General features: G+C 36.1%; 1 pseudogene; it reads left to right on the forward strand.

Annotated features, from left to right (window-relative positions):
• The first annotated feature begins 209 nt into the window (after positions 1-209).
• On the forward strand, positions 210-16,066 carry LOC107676761 (inositol-trisphosphate 3-kinase A-like; annotated as a pseudogene).
• Positions 16,067-19,671: the final 3,605 nt, after the last annotated feature.

Below are 19,671 nucleotides of genomic sequence, written 5' to 3' on the forward strand. Positions count from 1 at the left end.
GGAATATGCATTGACTGTATAAAAACAGGGAATATGCATATGACAGTCGCCTGATGTATCAGATATGATACAAAACATAAAACATATATGCACATTTTTTAAAACATGTTATTCAACATTTTGTATAAAGGTATAATAAACTGTTCCGTCTAAATAAATAAAACTAAATGATTTTTCTGACTATTATTTCCTATGTCAGGCTGTGCAGTGTTAAAGACCTTTGCCAGAGCAGCGGCGTTGTGCAGTGGGCGTGGCATTTAAAGGGCTGCGCGAGTGATCTGTACGGTGCGCAGGATGGGCCAATCATCATCCAGCAGCGGCAGCGGCTCTTCACGGGGCTGTAACAGCGCAGCACTCGCGAGCTCCACACGAGCGCGCGTGCAAGGAGTTTTTTCTTCTTGCTTCTTCACATACCGGTGACCGGTTAGACGAGAATCCGATGAAAACCAAGCAGCTGCAATCTGTTCAGAAGTGCTGGCGGGACGAGATCAAAGAGGGGAAGACTTCTGTGGATGTGAGGGTACACGAGCCGAAAAAACTTCTTTTAAACGCGACTTCTTCCGGTAATCAACATGCGACCGAAAACTTGATACTTCTGAGTCGGGACACCAACTTTGAAAGTTCTGATTCCCAAAGCGGACAGAAAGGAGTAGCGTTACGCGAGGAGAACAATGAGTGTTGCGTCTCGCCGTGGGACATGGAAAGAGTGTCAGAAGGAGGTGCCGTGATTCCAGGCAGAGTTTCGGAGGAAAATGTGACCCAGTGCTTGAATGCACCTGACTTTTTAGTAGACTTCAGTTGCTCGTCTCCGTTAGCCAAACATAAAATGACCAAAAGTACATCGCAACCGTCCGTGTCAGGTCGGCTGGGTGGAGAAGCAGAGCAACAAGCCTCAAACCCATTCCCTAGGATTATTCCCAAACTAATAGTCACCCATGATGATTTAGGTCCTGGTCAGGACAGTCCGCACATCAGTGATTTGACTTTAAGCATGGGCGGCTTTTCGCTGGACCTGCATCCCGATGAGGACTCGCCCTGCTCGGACAGCGGCTGTGGAGGCTCCCCTGCGCCCTCTCTGTTCCACAGGAAACTGTCCAGCTCCTCCTCCGCTGGATTGTCCTCTGCCTCGTCGTTTGAGGAATCGGAGGATGATTTCACGGGCAGCGACATTGAGCCCACCAGTCTGTCCCCCAATATGATCGGCAGTCCTGATGAACTCACAGGGGTAGGTGACACGGTGTCCAGTTTTCCCAAATGCTTTTAGTTCTTATTATTTTCAAGGTCCCATTATATATAGACTGACCTGCAGTGTTGGGTGTGACGCATTACAAGTAGCGCGAGCTACGTAATCAGATAACTTTTTTTTTATCAAGTAACGCATTACTTTTTAATTTACAAGAAAATATCTGAGTTACTTTTTCAAATAAGTAACGCCAGTTACTTTTTTCCTCATTTACTGATTGAAAGCTCTCCTGTCCCCTTGTTGAGAGAAATCGGAAGTAAGATGTTACTTTAGTTCTAGAATAAATGTGAACATGCATTAATTCATCAAACTCGCTCACAAAAAAAAAAAAAAATCAGATTTAGTTTTCCTCAGAATGAATAAAAACAGTTAAACGCAACTCAGAATATGACTCAAAGCTGCAATAATTAAATACCGGTATGTTAAGTAATACAAATATACTTTATGTATTTAATCCCATTTTATTAACCAATTTGCTGCTGACCTTCGGTGATCCAAATCAACCATACTAATAAGCAAAAATTACACAAACTAACATTTCTTCTTCTTTTTTTATTGCTGAAGAGTGTTGAACTTTCTTCTGTGTTACTGTACAGACGTGAATTTACATTTCTTTCAGCCTTAGGCTTTTGGTGTGAAAGGGCTTTTACATTTGCCAAAAATAAAACTTTTTATATTAAAAGCAAACAAGCAAGCCCAGCCCAGATGTTAAAAGTAACGCAAAAGTAACGTAACGAATTACTTTCATTAAAAAGTAACTAAGTAACGTAATTAGTTACTTTTTTAGGAAGTAACACAATATTGTAATGCATTACTTTTAAAAGTAACTTTCCCCAACACTGCTGACCTGTTGCATATGTGTTTTTTTTTAAGGCTACTGGGTAGTGTTACCCCTGTGAAAAAGAAGCGAGTTTAATTGCAACATTTAAATCGCAACATTATCATTGCAAATGTGTAGTTACAAATATATTTTTTTAAATCATGGCATACAAGTTCCAATAGAAATGACATAAAGTATATTTTAGTTTACCGTAAATGTTTGTCAGTGCATTCAGCAGTACATTTCAGACATATTTCAAAGACAATAGAAATACGAAATTCTATATGAAAATGTAAGTCCTACTTAAGTATGTCAAAAAAGCACTCTTATGTTCAGTTAATTGCAATTAATATGCATTTAAACTGTAATAGAATTAGGCCAACATTGTCTTGCAAATAACATGAAGTGTTCAAAAACATTACATTTAGTTTGCACGTGAGTATATTCTTTTAAAGTATACTATCTATAACTTGCATACTTTTAAAAAGAGTACTGAAGTGTACTAAGTGTATGTCTCGAAAAGGTTAAGGGCAGGGCTTTTGAAGTGTTTGTGCACCAACCTTTGGCTTTTATTATCAACTTTATTATCACGTCCGGTTGCAGACATGAGGTCTTGTGCTGCCTGTTATCTATTGATATTCCTCCAATAAAACACATTGATTAGGACATTCTGATTACCAGTAAGGAACTTCTCGACATTATATTTACAACTGTGTTGTTCTTGAGTTGCTTTTGATCTGTAGTGATACTTCAGCTTCAGTTAGCATGTAAGAATGCAGATTATGAGAATGTCTGAGTCCAAGTGAAACCATTTATTAGAAATTACAGCTATTTTTAGCTGCTTATCTGTACGCCACCAACTTTTGAATTGTGAAAGAGGTGAATCTAAGATACATTGACATGCATATATAAAATCAATACCTGTTATTTTATATATAACTCATCAGGCTTTTAGAAATCATCCAAAAGGTTACTCAAGTGTTGTAGTTTCATTCTTTCTGACAGTCTAGCAGTTTTTCAGTTTCAGATTGTTGGTATTTGTTGGCTCTTGGAACAGTTGATGGGTGAGACTCATTAGACCGATGCTTTTTGTTTTCTGTGGAAAGTTAGTAACTACGCAAGATATTTGGCTTTTAAATGCTAGAGACAAAAAGTGAGTAAGATTACCCTGATGTTCATGGGGATGTTTTACAAATATGAGCAAAACTCTGAAGGTGAAGAATAGAAACGATTCTAGTTTCTGGAAACTCAAAAAAAAATAGAACTGTGACATTATTTCCAAAGGTCACTGATTGATTTAATAATACACTCACTGTCCTATCATGACTAACAGAGAAGTCGAACTCCATGTTACCAGAGATTTCATCTGGAAAAATCCCGAGAGTCTTTGTGTCAGCCGCCTGAATCTCGGTTAGACACGTGCTCAGCAAGTTTTTATGTCTGGATGGATAATCCATCTGAAACTGGGCGGCATTCTGTTACAGACTGAAACTTTGAGTGACTTCATATCTCTGATGAAACATTTGTTTACCTTGATTTGAATAGAAACTCTGATCTAGCGACCTGTGCACTGAGTAGGCTGGACAAAAAAAAACTTGTTAATTAACCTCAATTAGTAAAACATGACGCTAGCAACACCAAGGTCATGGGTTTAATTTCCAGGAACAAACGTTCTGATAAAACGTATATATTGCTTTGAAATGTGCCTTGAGTTAATTTGAAAAATAAGTGTTGTTTGTTTTACGGTGAATTGCCATGATATGTGTTTACAGGGAGTTATGTGAATCATTTCATTTGAAAACTATAGCTTTTTATGTCTCTGCTGAACAAGACCAGAGTCAGCAGAAACATCATACAATATTTCATTTCATCAGCAGTTCTGTGCTAATCTCCAATTTCCCACTCAGTCTCCTATTATACAAATGATTGATGCTAGTTTTGTGTATGTCTGGCTGGTCCATGAATCAGGAAATCAGGATGAATCAGTCTGAAGAGAATGACTTTCAGGAAGTTTGCTGGCTCCTCATAACCTTTCCATCTTTCCTGCACTATTTTTCGGATCTTTTTTTGTCATTCTTCAAAATTCTTATTTCTTTATTAAATGGTTCTCTGGAATACTGGAATACTCTGAAGTCCGATTGGTCAAAGGCCGCATTATGTATTCAAATATTTTAGTAAAAAGCAATACAGTTTTTAAATGAATAGTAACAATTAAGAAAACTATTTCCTATTGTTTAAAAGTGTCTGTATTTTTATTTTTTTTTGGAAGAAACCTTTTATGCTCACTGAGGCTGCATTTATTTGGCAGTAATATTCTTAAATATTATTACTATTCAAATGAGCTGTTTTCCATTTGAATATGTTTTAAAATGTAATTTATTCCTGTGATAACAAAGCTGACATTATCACATGATCCATGAATCATTCTAATATGCTAATTTGTTGCTCAAGAAAACAGTTGTGCCTCTTAATATTTTTGTGGAAACCATAATGCTTTTTTTCAAGATGCAGTTCAGTGATCTGAATAAAAGTAAAAAAAAAATGTAAACAAAAAAAAAAGTTAATCTTTTAAATGGTAGCATTGCAGTGATAGTCTCTCATGTCACTCCGCAGTCTCTCTTACATTATCAAATAATTCCAAGTCTTTTTTATTTGTTTACCAGTCGCCGTTTAATAAACCATCAAAGATCTTGATCACCCAGTCAGGGTTTAGTTTGTATGTTATCATTTATTAATCTTTTTCATTTGTGTTTGCAGTACATTCAACTCATCCAAGCTGCATATGCAATTTTTTGTCGTCAGTTTTTTAGAATAATTTGACCCTGTTCTATCAGCTGCTGACATCCACAGGCCTACTCACACAGACGCACGTTATTATGCCATCATTGAGCCATAATCACTCACACTGTCATGGAAAACTGAGTTGTGGGTGGTTCCTTTGTCGCTAAGTAACCACGAATCCATATATGGTGTTGCTTCTCATTTCTGTCTTCATCTCTTTCTTAATCTGTGTCGTGTCTTACTTCAGTGGTCATGATGCCGATTATTGTGATTTGTTTACAGCTGTGAGTGTGTGCAAATTACTATTGTTTGACTCTTTTCCTGCTGAGCGTGCTGAGGAGATCTCACATCGCTGTGATTTGCGATGATGTAAACAATTCGTTTCACACCATAAGCTTGCTCCACCACTTCTGAGACAAAGCAAAACACTCCATACAAGATACTAGCTTTAAAAACACTTTACATGAAGAATGAAAGACATCTAGCTGTCTCGGTCTCGGGTGTTCCTGGCTCTCTAAAAGGGTGTGAAGCTGTTGGACAGGTTTATCTTTATTCTGAAAATGCTTTAGGAACTTCTTAGAAAGGAGGGAGAGAGAGAACGAGAAAGAGAGACAGATCAAAAGAGCGAGAGGGAGGGGAGAAGTGGAAAATGGAGAGCTGCAGTGAGGGAGGAGGTGGGTGATGGGGTGGGTGGGGTTTTTACAGCGTGTTCAAACACAAACAGCCCAGAAAAGCACATTTATTACATTAGTGGTGTTTGCCAAGGCAGACGACACTATAACTTGATTTTAGTCACTGTTGCTTACTAAAAAAAAAGCAATTTAAGTACCACCTCCTTTTTAAAATGTTTTTTTTTCAATGTATTTTACATGACGTGAGTTGTTGCATGTTCATAGGAGAAACTAGAGAATATCCGTTAAGTATTTTTCTTTTAAAAACACCATCATGGTAATATGCAATAATGCAATAAACATTCATTTAACAACATTAGCCTCATTCAGGGATCAGGACGCATTTGCATGACACTTTAAATGAAATATAGTGACATGCATTTCTGTCTACACTGTAAATAACAAAGATTATTGGATCCGTTTTACAAGAAAATACCACTTCTGTCTTTCTACTTCAAAATTTCACATTTCATTTGATTTGTTACTTGCCATTTTTTGTAATTATTTAAGGAATTTCCTAGCAGTTTCTGAGTGATCCTAGATAGGGTTGCAAAAAGGTGGAAAATTTCCAGTAAATTTCTGAAACTTTCTAGGATTTTTTGGAATATTCCAGGGATTTTTTGAAAGTTTCCAGAAATTTTCCACCCCTTTGCAACCCTAAACTTAAACCAATTTTATTCATCTATTTATTATTATTATTATTTATTTATTTTCAGTGTACCTGAGAATTTGGTGTGAGAGATCTGATCACAGAACAACCTTGTTTTGGACCTTTTTTTATACCTGGTTTCCTGAGTAGTGTTGTTATTGTTAACTAAAACTAAAACCAAACCATTAAAATCATTTGAAATAAATCTGAAATAAAATAAAATGTACATACTAGATGCATATCTTTAAAAACAAACAAAAAAGTATAAATGTTGTCTTGGCAACTATCTGAAATAAGTGCTCAAATTAGTCAAATTAAAACAAAAAATAAATGAAAGCTAAATAGAAATATAAAAATTGACAAAAGCACATAACAAAACTAATACAATCTAACATAACATGACTAATAAAACATAACTAATAAAAATGACAAAAGCACTTAAAATTACTAAAACCAAACCTAAAATATAAAAATACAATGAGGCCCGTTTGGGCCAATAAGTAAAAGCAACCACATAACAACACCCTCATATCATGACACCATGATCTCATGATCATATCATATTGTTTACATGTTCTTTTACACATTTCTTTATAAGCTTGTCAGTATGCAGTAAGGAGGGAGTAAGTCAGGAAGAGTGCATACGCTTCATAAGAGCTAGCAAAGGAAAGGTGGATTAGGATCAGAGAGGGAGGTAGTGTAAGATAAGAGTGTGTAGGGGGGACATCTGAGAAAGCAGGAGGAAAGGCATCGACTGACGAGTGAGACAGAGGACAGTTACATTTACTGAGACGGGGAAAGAGACCGCTGAGCTGCAGAAGTGCACGTGAGCGAGAGACCTGGGATCAACAGAGAGAGAAAGAGTTATCAGACTTGTGAGGTAAACAGTGCTGTATGCACATGATGTGAGTGTGTGACAGCTCAGTCTGCTTCCTGGATGCTTGTGTGGTTACAGGGCAGTGCGGGAGTCGTGGCTCTCTGCACGCTTGTTTGAAGTATGTGCTTTAAGTGTGTGGTTGTGCATGCTTTTGTTTGCCCATACATTTGTGACTGACTGCTGTCTTGCTTGCCAGGTAAGAGACATTCACACACACTGCTGGGTCGATTTGGCAAAAGATCAGTGACAAATAGTTTAAAAAATCTAGTTTAAAACACACGTGCCATTCTTTGATATGTAGTTTGACTTTGAATTCATGTTCATAAAGTTTCAGAAAGTTGAAAGAAAAGTTTTAGTGACATCAGTTTAATTTGGTGTAACAATCAAGTACAAAGTTATAACATATTTTCCATATTTTTATGAAAACGTGAGCATTTTTCTATTACAAATATCATGAATTATTCAGTCATAAATATCATGTTTTTGAGGAGGTGCAGCACATGACATTTTACTTGAACTTACCTTGCCTTCTGAATAAAAGTCATATTTTATGAGGGGTCTTCCTTATAATATCATTTACTGTTTTTGTTATTCTTTTCATTTCTGTTTTCATGTTGCACTACATGAGTTTTATGAGTTGGCTGAAATAAGTTTTTCCAAATATTATTAGAAGTCAGAAGTCAGAAAGAGCTTTATTACCAAGTATGTTTACACACACACAAGGAATCTGACCTGGCGACAAGAACTTCTGCTTTATCATGCAGTAAAGCAGGTTTTTTTTTTTTAAAGACACAATTCTGTTTAAAAGTTTGGGGTCAGTAAGATTTTGTTTTTTGAAATAAATGAATACTTATATTCAGCAAGGATGCATTAAAGTTATCTAAAGTGACAAGGAAGACATATAATGTTACAAAAGTTTTCTTTTTTTAAATAAATGCTGATCTTTTGAACTTTCTATTTATCAAGAATATTGAAAAAAAGATCAATAGTTTCTTGAGCACCACATTTGCGAAGGATCGTGTGACACTGAAGAAGACGTGAGATGATTTTAAAATATATTCAAATGGAAAACAGTTCTTGTAAATTGTAATAAGATTTCACAGTATTACTGTTTTTACTGTCTTTGATCAAATACATACAGTGTTAGTGAGCATAAGAGACTTATGTCAGAAACAAACTTTTTAATGGTAGTGTAGTACTCAAATGTATGCTGTATTAAAAGATAAATACTGTTAGAAAAGGTTTAGTGAAATGAAATTCTTCTGGATGTTCTGTGGGTTGGATATGCAGTAGATCTGTCTAATAGCAACAGTAACCTGTGTGTGTGTGTGTGTGTGTGTGCTAGTCCTTGAGATAAGTCAGACATGAAGATAGAGCAGCTCTGTTTGTGTAGGGTGGGTTTGACCTTTGACCCAGGGGTGGATCTCACTGTGACGCTCCACAAGGCCTGGCTGTTATCACCATAACAACAACTCATATTCTAGAATTATCAGAATGGGAGTGGCCGTCGTGAATTGGTAGCATGCTTTGCAATCACAATTGAGATACGAGGTATTGTAAGCATTAAACATAATGTTTTAGGTGTTAAACAATGGTATATATGATTTCACCATAGATAAAGACATTTTTGGCAAGAGATGTTCATGTCTAAATATATGTAAGACTATTTCCTTTCATAAACTGCAAGGAATGTGGTGCCTGTTTTGGAAGTGAAATGTTATTAATACTTCTCCTGAAGTTTCAAGAAGTGTGTACAAGCAGGCAGAAGGACAGGAAGAAAGACAGAGGTCTTTTATGAGGTGTCGTCTGTCCCCTGTTGGCTATAGTGTCGTCAGAGGGGGTCAGTCAGGAACAGAGAGGAGTCGAGGACAGACTGAATTACATCTAAGTGTGGAGAGCGAGCTGTCGACTTTACAGAGCACACGGTGAAGGGGGGATGGTTTGGAAGGAGGGAATGAATGTCTGAATTGTAAAGCGGAATAAAGAGACCTGAAAGGGGACAGATCAAGAGAGAGATGCTTCTATTTTGCATTTTTCTAATTTAATCATTTAATATTTCAATATAAATTGTTGTTGTAATTGCACTACCAGTCAAAGTTTTTGAACGAATTCTCTTCTGCTTGCCAAGCCTGCATTCATTTGATCCAAAATACAGCAAAAGCAGGAATATTGTGAAATATTTTTACTATTTAAAATAAGTTTTCTATTTGAATATATTTTAAAATGTAATTTATACCTGTGATCAAAGCTACATTTTCAGCATTATTACTCCAGTCTTCAGTGCCACATGATCCTTCAGAAATCATTCTAATCAAGTTGATTTGCTGTTCAAGAAACATTTTTTTTTTAATTATTATTATTATTATTATTATCAATATTTAAAACAGTTGAGTCAATTTTTTTTCAGGATTCTTTGATTAAAAGAAAGATAAGCATTTATCTGAAAAAAGCTTTAGTAACTATACACTATACTACTTAATTATAAAATTATAATATAATAATTTATAATAAAATTATAAATTATACCGATTATAATAATATTTTTATTTAGCAAGGATGCTTTAAATTGATCAAAAGTGACGATAAAGACATTAATAATGTTACAAAAGATTTCTAGTTCAGGTAAATGCTGCTCTTCTGAACTTTCTATTCATCAAAGAAACCTGAAAGAATTCTACTCGGCTGTTTTCAACATAATAATAAATGTTTTTTGAGTAGCAAATCAGAATATTAGAATGATTTCTGAAGGATGATGTGACTGGAGTAATGATGCTAAAAATTCAGCTTTGAACACATTAATAAATTGCATTTTAAAAATATATTCAAATAGAAATGTTATAGTAAAAATATTTCACAATATTACTGCTTTTGCTGTATTTTGGATCAAATAAATGTGAGCAGAAGAGAATTCTTTAAAAAACATGCAAAATCTTACTGTTCAAAACATTTGACTGGTAGTGTATAATAATAACATAATTATTTTAAATTTCACATTTGTAAACTTTTTTTTTTCCTCTAAAATCTAAAACATATTTATTTTCAGGTTGGAAAAAAGTAGTATTCTCAGAGTTTCATATATGAGTTTTTCTCAAGGTCAGGTACCAAGCATATTCTGGAAACTGCTCATTCCAGGAAGCGTTATGTTGTTTCCGTATTCCTGTCAAAGAAAGTGAACAACCGATAAAAGAAAAAAGATTTAAGGAATTATGGAAGGAAGTTGTCAGTGATGTGAATGTGAAAGTTTGAGTGGTGTCCCTGGACGTCATGAGGAGGTTTTTCTGGTTCCCCTGCAAACAGCTGGGTTATGTCATTTCCCACACTCACACATTCCTCATTGATTAGAGCTTTATAATCAATAACCTGAAATCTGTGACTCCGTGTGCGTCACGCCTTCAGTGTTGACCTTGTCGCTGATAAAGTCCTCCCTTTGGGACTTCAGTTCCCATGCCTGAAAAAAACAAATACAAAAGAAAAAAAAAACTGTCAGTGTTTTTACCGAAACTCAAGATTAATCAGATTACTTTTTTTTTGTTTGTTTAAAGTAACTAATAAAGTAATGCATTACTTTTTAATTTAGAAAGAATTATCTAAGTTACTTTTTCAAATAAGTAACGCCAGTTACTTTGTTTCCCATGTATTGACTGACAGTGCACGTGTTGGCATGTTGAGAGAAATCGGGAGAAAGTGCAGAGGCGTTGTGTGCGCTGTGTGAACATGATGCTACTGTAGTTCTAGACTAAATATGAACATGTATTTACTCATCTCACCAGCAGATTGAGTATACAGATTCAGTATACCTCAAAATTAATAAAAACAGTCAAATGCAAACTCAGAATATTATACAAACCTGCAATTATCAAATATCGTTTATAGGGATGTAACGATTAACCGCGAGCCGGTTGAAAATCGATTCAAATATGTGACGATTCAAATCGGTTGAGATGCTAAATAAATCGCAATTCAATTAGGGGTAGGAGTTTATATGAATGTATGTCTGAGGGGAACATACTGTCTTTAGAAAAGTTTAGATGGTATTTTTTCTTTTCATCTTGCCTCTGTATAATGCATATTAAAGTTCATAATTGTTTTAAAATTTAAATTTAGTTTTGTTATTTACATTTTATTTAAATTGTCATTTAGGAAACGCTTTTATGCAAAGCGTCTTACAAATGAGGACAATAGAAGCAATCAAAACCAACAAAAGAGCAATAATATGCAAGTGCTATAATAGTATATTATTATGGTGTTATATTTCAATTTCACAAAGAAACATGCAGCATTTTGTCCAAGCAATAATAAAAGGACACATTTAATTTATAATTTGTCTTAAATCTAATTTTGTTTAAAAAATCGTGAATCGAATCGAATCGTGAAATCAAAATCATGAATCGAATCGAATCGTGAGTTGAGTGAATCGTTACATCCCTAATCATTTACGTATTCAATCCAGTTTTAACCAATGTCTTTGCTACTGACCTTCGATGATCCAATTCAGCCATACTAAGCAAAAATGACACATTTGTGTTTCATTTTTGTTACTGCTGAATAGTGTTGAACTTTCTTCTCCTGCGTCATATTCTTCATGTTTGAGCTGCGCCCTCTACTGTACAAATGTGAATTTACATTTCCTTCAGCCTGAGGTGTATTCATTTCACATTTGGTGTAAAAGCGCTTTTACATTTGTAAAAGAAGAACTGTTTTTATATTAAAAACAAACAAGCAGACCCTGCCCAGATTTAAAAAGTAAATCAAAAGTCGCGTAACGCATTACTTTCAATAGAAAGTAACTAAGTAACGTAATTAGTTACTTTTTTTAGGGAGTAACACAATATTGTAATGCATTACTTTTAAAAGTAAGTTTCCCCAACTCTGGTCTAGACACTAAATGTTTGTTTAAAGAAAACGGATGTGGCTTGTTTCACAATTCCGTATCGGCTTCTAGGGCTGCACAATTAATCGAATTTCTAATCGCAGTTACAATTATGGATGCCACAATTACGTAATCGTTCAAAGCGGCAATTAATCGTTCAAAGTCCACTTATGTTATTCTGCACGCTTAAGATATGTTTTTTGTTTCTTTCTACGTGTTATCTTAAGGGTTTTGCCATTGTTTTAGTTTTAGTATAACATTATAATACCATTCATATTTGTACTTTTTTTATAATTTAAAGAAGAAACCAATCCGATGTATATTTGACATTTGAGGCTCAATACTATAGAAAAGCACTAAAGGTTTTTCAGTTAGAGTGTTTTCAGCTTGTTTATTTTCATATAAAAATACGGCATGCAGTTGCATCAAGCAATGGTATAAACATCATTCAATGTAAATTGTGATAATCGTAATTAATAATCGCAATTACAATTTCAAGGGAATAATCGACAATTATGATTTTTGTCATAATCGTGCAGCCCTAGGCTTTACGTATTTAGCCTGTTTCGATGATTTATAAATGAAAGAAAATGCAGCATGTTGGTCTGATCTGTGCATATGCGTTTTTTGATTTCAGGCTAAATCGTGGAGGAAGTTAAAGACTATGGTGCATTGCTCTCCATTTGTGGTTTCATTTAAGAAAACATATCCTTGGGTTCAGCTGGCAGGCCATGCAGGTAAAAACAAATTCTCCTTTGACTCCTGAATTGATGAAAAAGCTGCATCTGAACAGATTGCTGCCCATCATTTTGGACTGATGAAATTAACACTTTCTTTGCCTCTTTGTTTGCAGGTAATTTCCAAGCAGGCGAGTATGGGAAACTATTGAAGAGGTATTGTGAATGCGAGCAGCAGTGTCTTGAGAAGCTGATGAATGACAACCTCCGGCCGTTTGTTCCTGGTTACTATGGTATTGTGCAGCAGAACAACCAGGATTACAACCTAATGGATGATCTGCTGACCGACTTCGACTCCCCTTCAATCATGGATTGCAAGATGGGAAGCAGGTGAGAAGATAGATATATATATTCTGAGTTATTTTTCAAACTCCAAACCCCCCCTAACCAAGCAAACTAAATGTATAGCTAGTAAAGAAAAAAAATGCAGAATGTGGCAGGATGCGGTTAATGTCATAAACTGATGTGTGAGGGCTGTGGTGTGATCAATTGGGTCAATTTTTGTACCACAGGACATACCTGGAAGAAGAGCTGGTAAAGGCCCGTGAGCGTCCTCGTCTTAGGAAGGATATGTATGAGAAAATGGTGGCTGTGGACCCAGGAGCGCCTAGTACGGAGGAAAGAGCCCAGCAGGCGGTTCTCAAACCTCGATACATGCAGTGGAGGGAAACGCTGAGCTCAACCGCCTCTCTTGGCTTCCGCATCGAGGGCATCAAGGTGAGAGATCACATGGGATTTATTCAGCAACGGTATATTACATTGATCAAAAGTGACTGAATTTTTTGACTATTTAAAAAAAAATGTGTAATGGTTTCCATAAAAATCTTAATATTGTTAATAATAAGAGAGGTTTCTTGTGCACCAAATCAGCATATTAGAATTATTTCTGACACTGAAGACTGGAGTAATGACACTGGAAAATTCAGCTTTGCATTACGGGAATAATGAAATATAATATGAAATATAATAAAAATATATTAAAATAGAAATCAGTTTTAAATATAGTATTAAAGATACAGATAACATTAGTAATAAAACAAAATCTTTTTATAGATGTGATTAGAAAACCACTAAAACATGCAAATCTACGTCATAGCTACTTTCCCGATGCATGTTTGTTATTTATAGAGCTGACATTTGCACTTTTTTGTTAATATTAAAAATAAGTAACATTACCATGAACTGTTCACACTGTGTTTCTGTTTAGAAAGCAGATGGCACATGCAACACCAGCTTTAAAAAAACCAAACATAAGGAGCAGGTGATGAAGGCCTTGAGTGACTTTGTGGATGGAAACACACAGTTACTGGTATGTGACTGTTTTAACTCTGCACTGGAGCTTTCACTTTAGCCATTGACTTCCTTGTTTTATTTGATAATCATACTTGTGAAAAAACAGACATTGTTGACTTCTCTGAAGTGATGTTCTGACCTCCAGTGACTTTGTCAAATTAAGAAATAAATTAGAGGCCCTGTTACATTATTACTGTAGTTATTGATAACAGGTGTTACTGTATTTAAAAAGAGCACAATTGCCATTCAAATATTATTTTATTGAGCAAATTAGTTAAATTACCACCTTTTCACTGGACAAATATAGTAAATATTTTTGTTATTTTATAGCTAATGGGGGAAGCATATTCATATTCATAAAGAGGCACTGTTACATTATTACTGTAGTTAAGTGAATTAATTAAATTGCCACCTTTTCACTGGACACATTTTTATTATTTTATTTTATTTAGCATATTAATTTGCCATAATTTCTAGTCCATTATTGTACCTTACATACTTATTTTTTGTAAACATAAAACAAATACATTATACAAATTATTATACAAATACAAACACTAGCTTGCTCTATTCTGTTTTCTTTTTATTTATTATATTATTTAAAAAACCCTTGCTATGTGTACTGCGTTAAGCTAACTGAGACTTGTTATAGCACTTGTATATCATTTCTCTTTTGTTGATTTTGATTGCTTCCATTGTCCTCATTTGTAAGTCGCTTTGGATAAAAGCATCTGCTAAATGACTAAATGTAAATGTAAATACATGAAACAAAAATCAAACAAATGATGGTGAAAATTGTTATTCACTTTTCTTTAACAAGAGTGAGGATCATTAGAAGTAATATCATCATTCATTTTTCTTGAGCTTTGTTCAAATTTATATATTTGCAGTTTTTAAAAGTAATTTTCTCTATTACAAAATTATCTCTCATAACCACTGATCTATATAATTACTGTATGATATCTATTATCGATTATAATTCTTCCATAGTAGGCGTTTCAGGCTCTAATTTACAGTATATATTTATATGTAACTAACCCGGGTTTTTTCTTGCAATAGTTTTTTATTTTGTATTTTAGCAGCACTGGAACGCTGTATTAGCCAATCAGAATCCAGAAACTGGCAATGGGTAATTACAGTTGTCTTGAACTGTTTTTTTTTTTTTGTTTTTTTCTTCAGAGGAGTTATCTGCTGAGGCTGGAGGAGCTGCGCAGCGCTCTAGAGACGTCGGAGTTCTTCAGGACACACGAGGTGAGGAATCTGTTCTTTCCATATTGTGAAATCTTTTTCCTGCCCAGGCCAAAATATTTTCATCTCTGGAACACAAGTCGTCATATTTCATAAGCTCAGAACTTTGCCCTGTAAATTTACACGTTTAAGAAACCCTTCCGTTTCTCATCAGGTGGTTGGGAGTTCTTTGCTGTTCGTTCACGATGCTTCAGGCCTGGCCCGAGTATGGATGATTGACTTTGGTAAGACCGTCCCACTGCCACCACCCCAAACCCTGGACCACCGCACACCCTGGGCCGAGGGAAACCGGGAGGACGGGTACCTGTGGGGTCTGGACAACCTCATTGAGATCTTTGGAGACATTCTGCAGGACGCCACCCCTCCCTCACACTGATGGATGCACAGAACATGCCTGAGCCCGGAGGATCACGTGTAGGGACACGCTGATGGAGGGAGGCGCACAACAGGATATTAGTTCTGGGATGAGTGTGCTCTTGTGCTGTCGGAGAGATAAAGAGCGAAGTGGAAAAACTCCAGCTTATTTTGTCGACAAGCTCTTTTTTTTTTTTTGCACATGTGGTTCTGCAGATCCACAGAAGCTCCACCAGAGTCAAAATACACTGATACTGAACCCAAACAGACTTGAGGAGCAACAAATGAGAAGAAACTATCATTTTAAGGGCGCACAGCCACTTCTCGTTTTTTTTTTTTTTTTATCTACAAATATGATAACACTATCAAACTGGAATGTGCTTTTTGTTGTTTTTCCTTGTACATTTTTCTTTGGGTTTCCACGGTTATGTAAATAGTGCTTATTTAATTTTTTTTTTAATTTCTGTAGTTTAACCCATACCTCATTCATTTCTGAAAGGTGGTCTAACTGCCAAACTACAGGCAGACTGCCTTTTTTTTTTTTTTTTCCTGTGGTCTTCTGATCTTGATGATACTTGTGGAGTATGATATTTCCATGACTCATACAGTATGTCCTGTGGATTTTTGCAGAATGCTATCACCTCTTAAACAGTTCAGTCAGCAGAAGTTTTACTACTAAACAGTTAACATATTGGCTTTCTCAGAAATAAGGTAGTAGTTTGTGACAAACATTTGTTTTGCACTTAACTAACCGCCCAAGACATTGAGGACAGTTCAACCCCACAAAGATTGTATTTTATTGATGAGAAATGGATGCAGTGTTTCTTAAAACTAGCCACGGTTACAAAGACACAACAAGCTAACAGGTGTAATTGATAAGTTATATACACATGTTGATGGAACAGTTTGTTCACACTTGGTTTTTAAGGTAACCCATCAGTAACTGACCTGTTTGCATTGTTAAGTCATATGGTTCGGTTTCTAGGTTAGCCAATTGCGTGCAAATTTAGAATAGGTTTGAGAGGTTAACCATCTTTATCTGGATCAACGACTATTATTACCCTGATTTTTTTTCTTTAAATAAATAGTTTTGTGAGCTTTTGTGTTGGTACATAGCAGAATGACCTCCGACCTCGGCTCTTTCCACACCATAGCAGGTACCGTGGAGTTCAGCTTCATAGTGATCATATCAGCTTATGTGCATGAAGAACAAATCTGATGGTTGATCTCTCAAACTGTGGTGGAAAATTTATTGTGGTGTATAAGCAGACTGTAAGTGTCAGGGCCACTGATGTCATGTTGTTGTTGAGACACATTAGTTCTCAAATTAGGTGCTGTGGTCAGCTAAAAAAAAAAAAAGACAAAGCAAAACTTATTCCCATCATAACTTCATGTTTGCTTAATTTCAGATATAGTCATAAAAAGATAACAACCTCTTGCACAATATCACAACTGTGATATTAAAGTGATTACCTCACCTGGACACATTTTGTTGACGTTAGTTTACAGAACGGGATGTTCTACCACTCTGTGTGTGTTTATCTTACAACTTCAGAGATTGTATTTTCCGTCTTGAGTGGACCTGCACACTGTCTGTTGGTGTGTCTGTCAACGTTCCAACACAACATTCCCATCTGTCAGTATTTCCTTGTGGAAACTTAATGTCTCACATTCCTTTGGAGATCCACTGCATTGTTTACAGATTATACAAAGTATTGTGTGTCATTCAAATTGTTGAAATTGGTTTCTCGCTACCGTACTGCATGTTTTAGATGACATAGAAAGATAACTGGAACATTTTTGTTGTTGTTGTCTCAGCCCATTTAAAGCAGCACTGTGTAACTTTTGGCGCTCTAGCGGTTATAAACAGAACTGCACACATCCCGCGGAAGAACATTCCAACCGGAGCTACTTCTCTAAGTTTATGTCTATGGCGATTCACATACATCTCAATTTCAAAAATGTTACCCTTATGACTGGTTTTGTGGTCCAGGGTCACATATGTTAATAACAGGCATGATAATAAGCAACTAGTTAATATTGAGAGTTGGTCCCTATACTAAAGTGTTACCGAAAAATCTTACTGACCCTAAAATAAAAGCACTATATGGAACTGAACATTCTCATGAGTGAGGAGGACGTTCTGGACATGATTTGGATTACAAGGATACTGCTCACTTTATTACGGTAAATGTTCTATTCCTGCCAAGTGATGTTTTCCTCTGTCATAATTTCCTGTGCGGAGAGCAGCTCTTCCTCAAGTTGCACAACAGAAGGGTTCTGAAACCGCTGGATGACATCAGAACAGCCAAACATTTTGTTCTATTACTGAGGGTCATCAGTAAATGACATCTGACTTACATCCTCCATTCATTTTGTTTGTCCTGAACCGAACTGAATGTTCTGATTAGTCTAGAGCAGTGGTTCCCAACCCTGGTCCTGGAGGCACCCCAACACTGCACATTTTGCATGTCTCCTTTCTCTGACGCAGCAATTTCAGGTCTTGGAGTCTCTACTAATGAGCTGATGACCTGAATCAGGTGTGTTTGATTAAGGAGACATGCAAAACGTGCAGTGTTGGGGTGCCTCCAGGACCAGGGTTGGGAACCACTGGTCTAGAGGATCACCTCATACTGGTCAACAAAACAGTTAACTATCTAAATGCTGTTAAATACAAGTCAGAACCATTATTGTTGTACAAACTTGAGAGCTAGCAGACACCACAATGAGAAGAGAGAAGGATTTGAACCACAAAATGTCAAAACAAATTTCTCTAAGACCACTTGCTTGTGAAATGTACTTCAAACCAAACTACAAATACGAATCCATCTCTGTAATCATTCTTCATTGCAAAATCCTAATATCCTATCTAATATAAATAACCTTTTCTGCATACAGAGAGTAATTGATGTTTCACGTAGCACCTTTAGAAACACTCAAACTATAAGGACACCTAGTGGACAAGGACTGAAAATACAGGTGTGCGACCAGCTCCTGAAAGAGCTCATACAGCCTGCAGAAGAGTCTTTGGTGCTCTTGATCAGCTCTTTTGTGTGTTAGTGTGGAGCAGCAGCACTTGTCCCGCTAGACCGTCCTGTACGCCGCCAGGAGGAAGTACGTACCTCGTCCCATCGCTGGCTCTCTGGGGGTCCATCTCCTTGAGTTGACTGTTGCTCTGTGTTACCAACTCAAACTTCCACAGCTGGTAGCGTAGACTCTTCCCCTGCTTAGCCAGAACAAACACCTCTTTAACGTCATCGGTCGGCCATGATACAGAAGCCTCGTTCTGAGAGAGATGCAGCCAGGGAAGTGTGAGGTCAGGGGGGAAGTGTCTGCTGTCCACACACCCCTGCCTTAAGCCTAATAATACACCTGGATAAAGACAGAAATTATTAGACTGAAGTACTGTTCCGTCATATATCTTTGTGACATAATTGTTGAGTCTCACCTGAGACGACTGCCCAGTGGGCTTTGTGGCCACTGCGTAAACAGGGCTCATGATTAAAATCCTCATCATATCTGTGCCGGAGCTGTCAGGAACACAACTACAGTCTGTCTGAACAGATGTCATTCATTAAACAGTGCAATATGTGCATAACTATGAATATGCGTCTTTGTATCATGTTGTATTTGATTATGTTTGCACTCGCAAACAAAGTTGTCAATTTAGAGGTCAGACATGTGGCCTTGCAAAAAAACAAAACAAAATACACTCAGAAAACAGTAATAAAAAAAAAGAGGCATAGAGGTAAAATAATAAAATTCAATAAATTTACAAATAACTTCAGAAAACAGTGATTCAAAAAAATAAATAAAATAAATAAAAATAACTTGGTGGTAAAATAAAAATAAATAAAACATACTAAATAAACTTAATTTATTTTTTGGATCACTGTTTTCTGATATTATTTGTATGCATATATACACACACAATATATATATATATATATATATACACACACTTCTGTGTAATAAAGTAGAATGAAACACGGAAAAAGTATTGAACACATGAAGAAAGGGAGGTGCTAAAAGGAATGGGAAAGCCAAGACACCAGCTTAAATCTATCAGTAATTAGAAAGCAATCCTGCCCCTTGTCAGTGGAAATTAATATTAGTTGGTTCAGTCCC

Source organism: Sinocyclocheilus anshuiensis, unplaced genomic scaffold, assembly GCF_001515605.1.
Source record: "Sinocyclocheilus anshuiensis isolate Anshui unplaced genomic scaffold, SAMN03320099.WGS_v1.1 scaffold456, whole genome shotgun sequence".
Lineage (NCBI taxonomy): Eukaryota > Metazoa > Chordata > Actinopteri > Cypriniformes > Cyprinidae > Sinocyclocheilus > Sinocyclocheilus anshuiensis.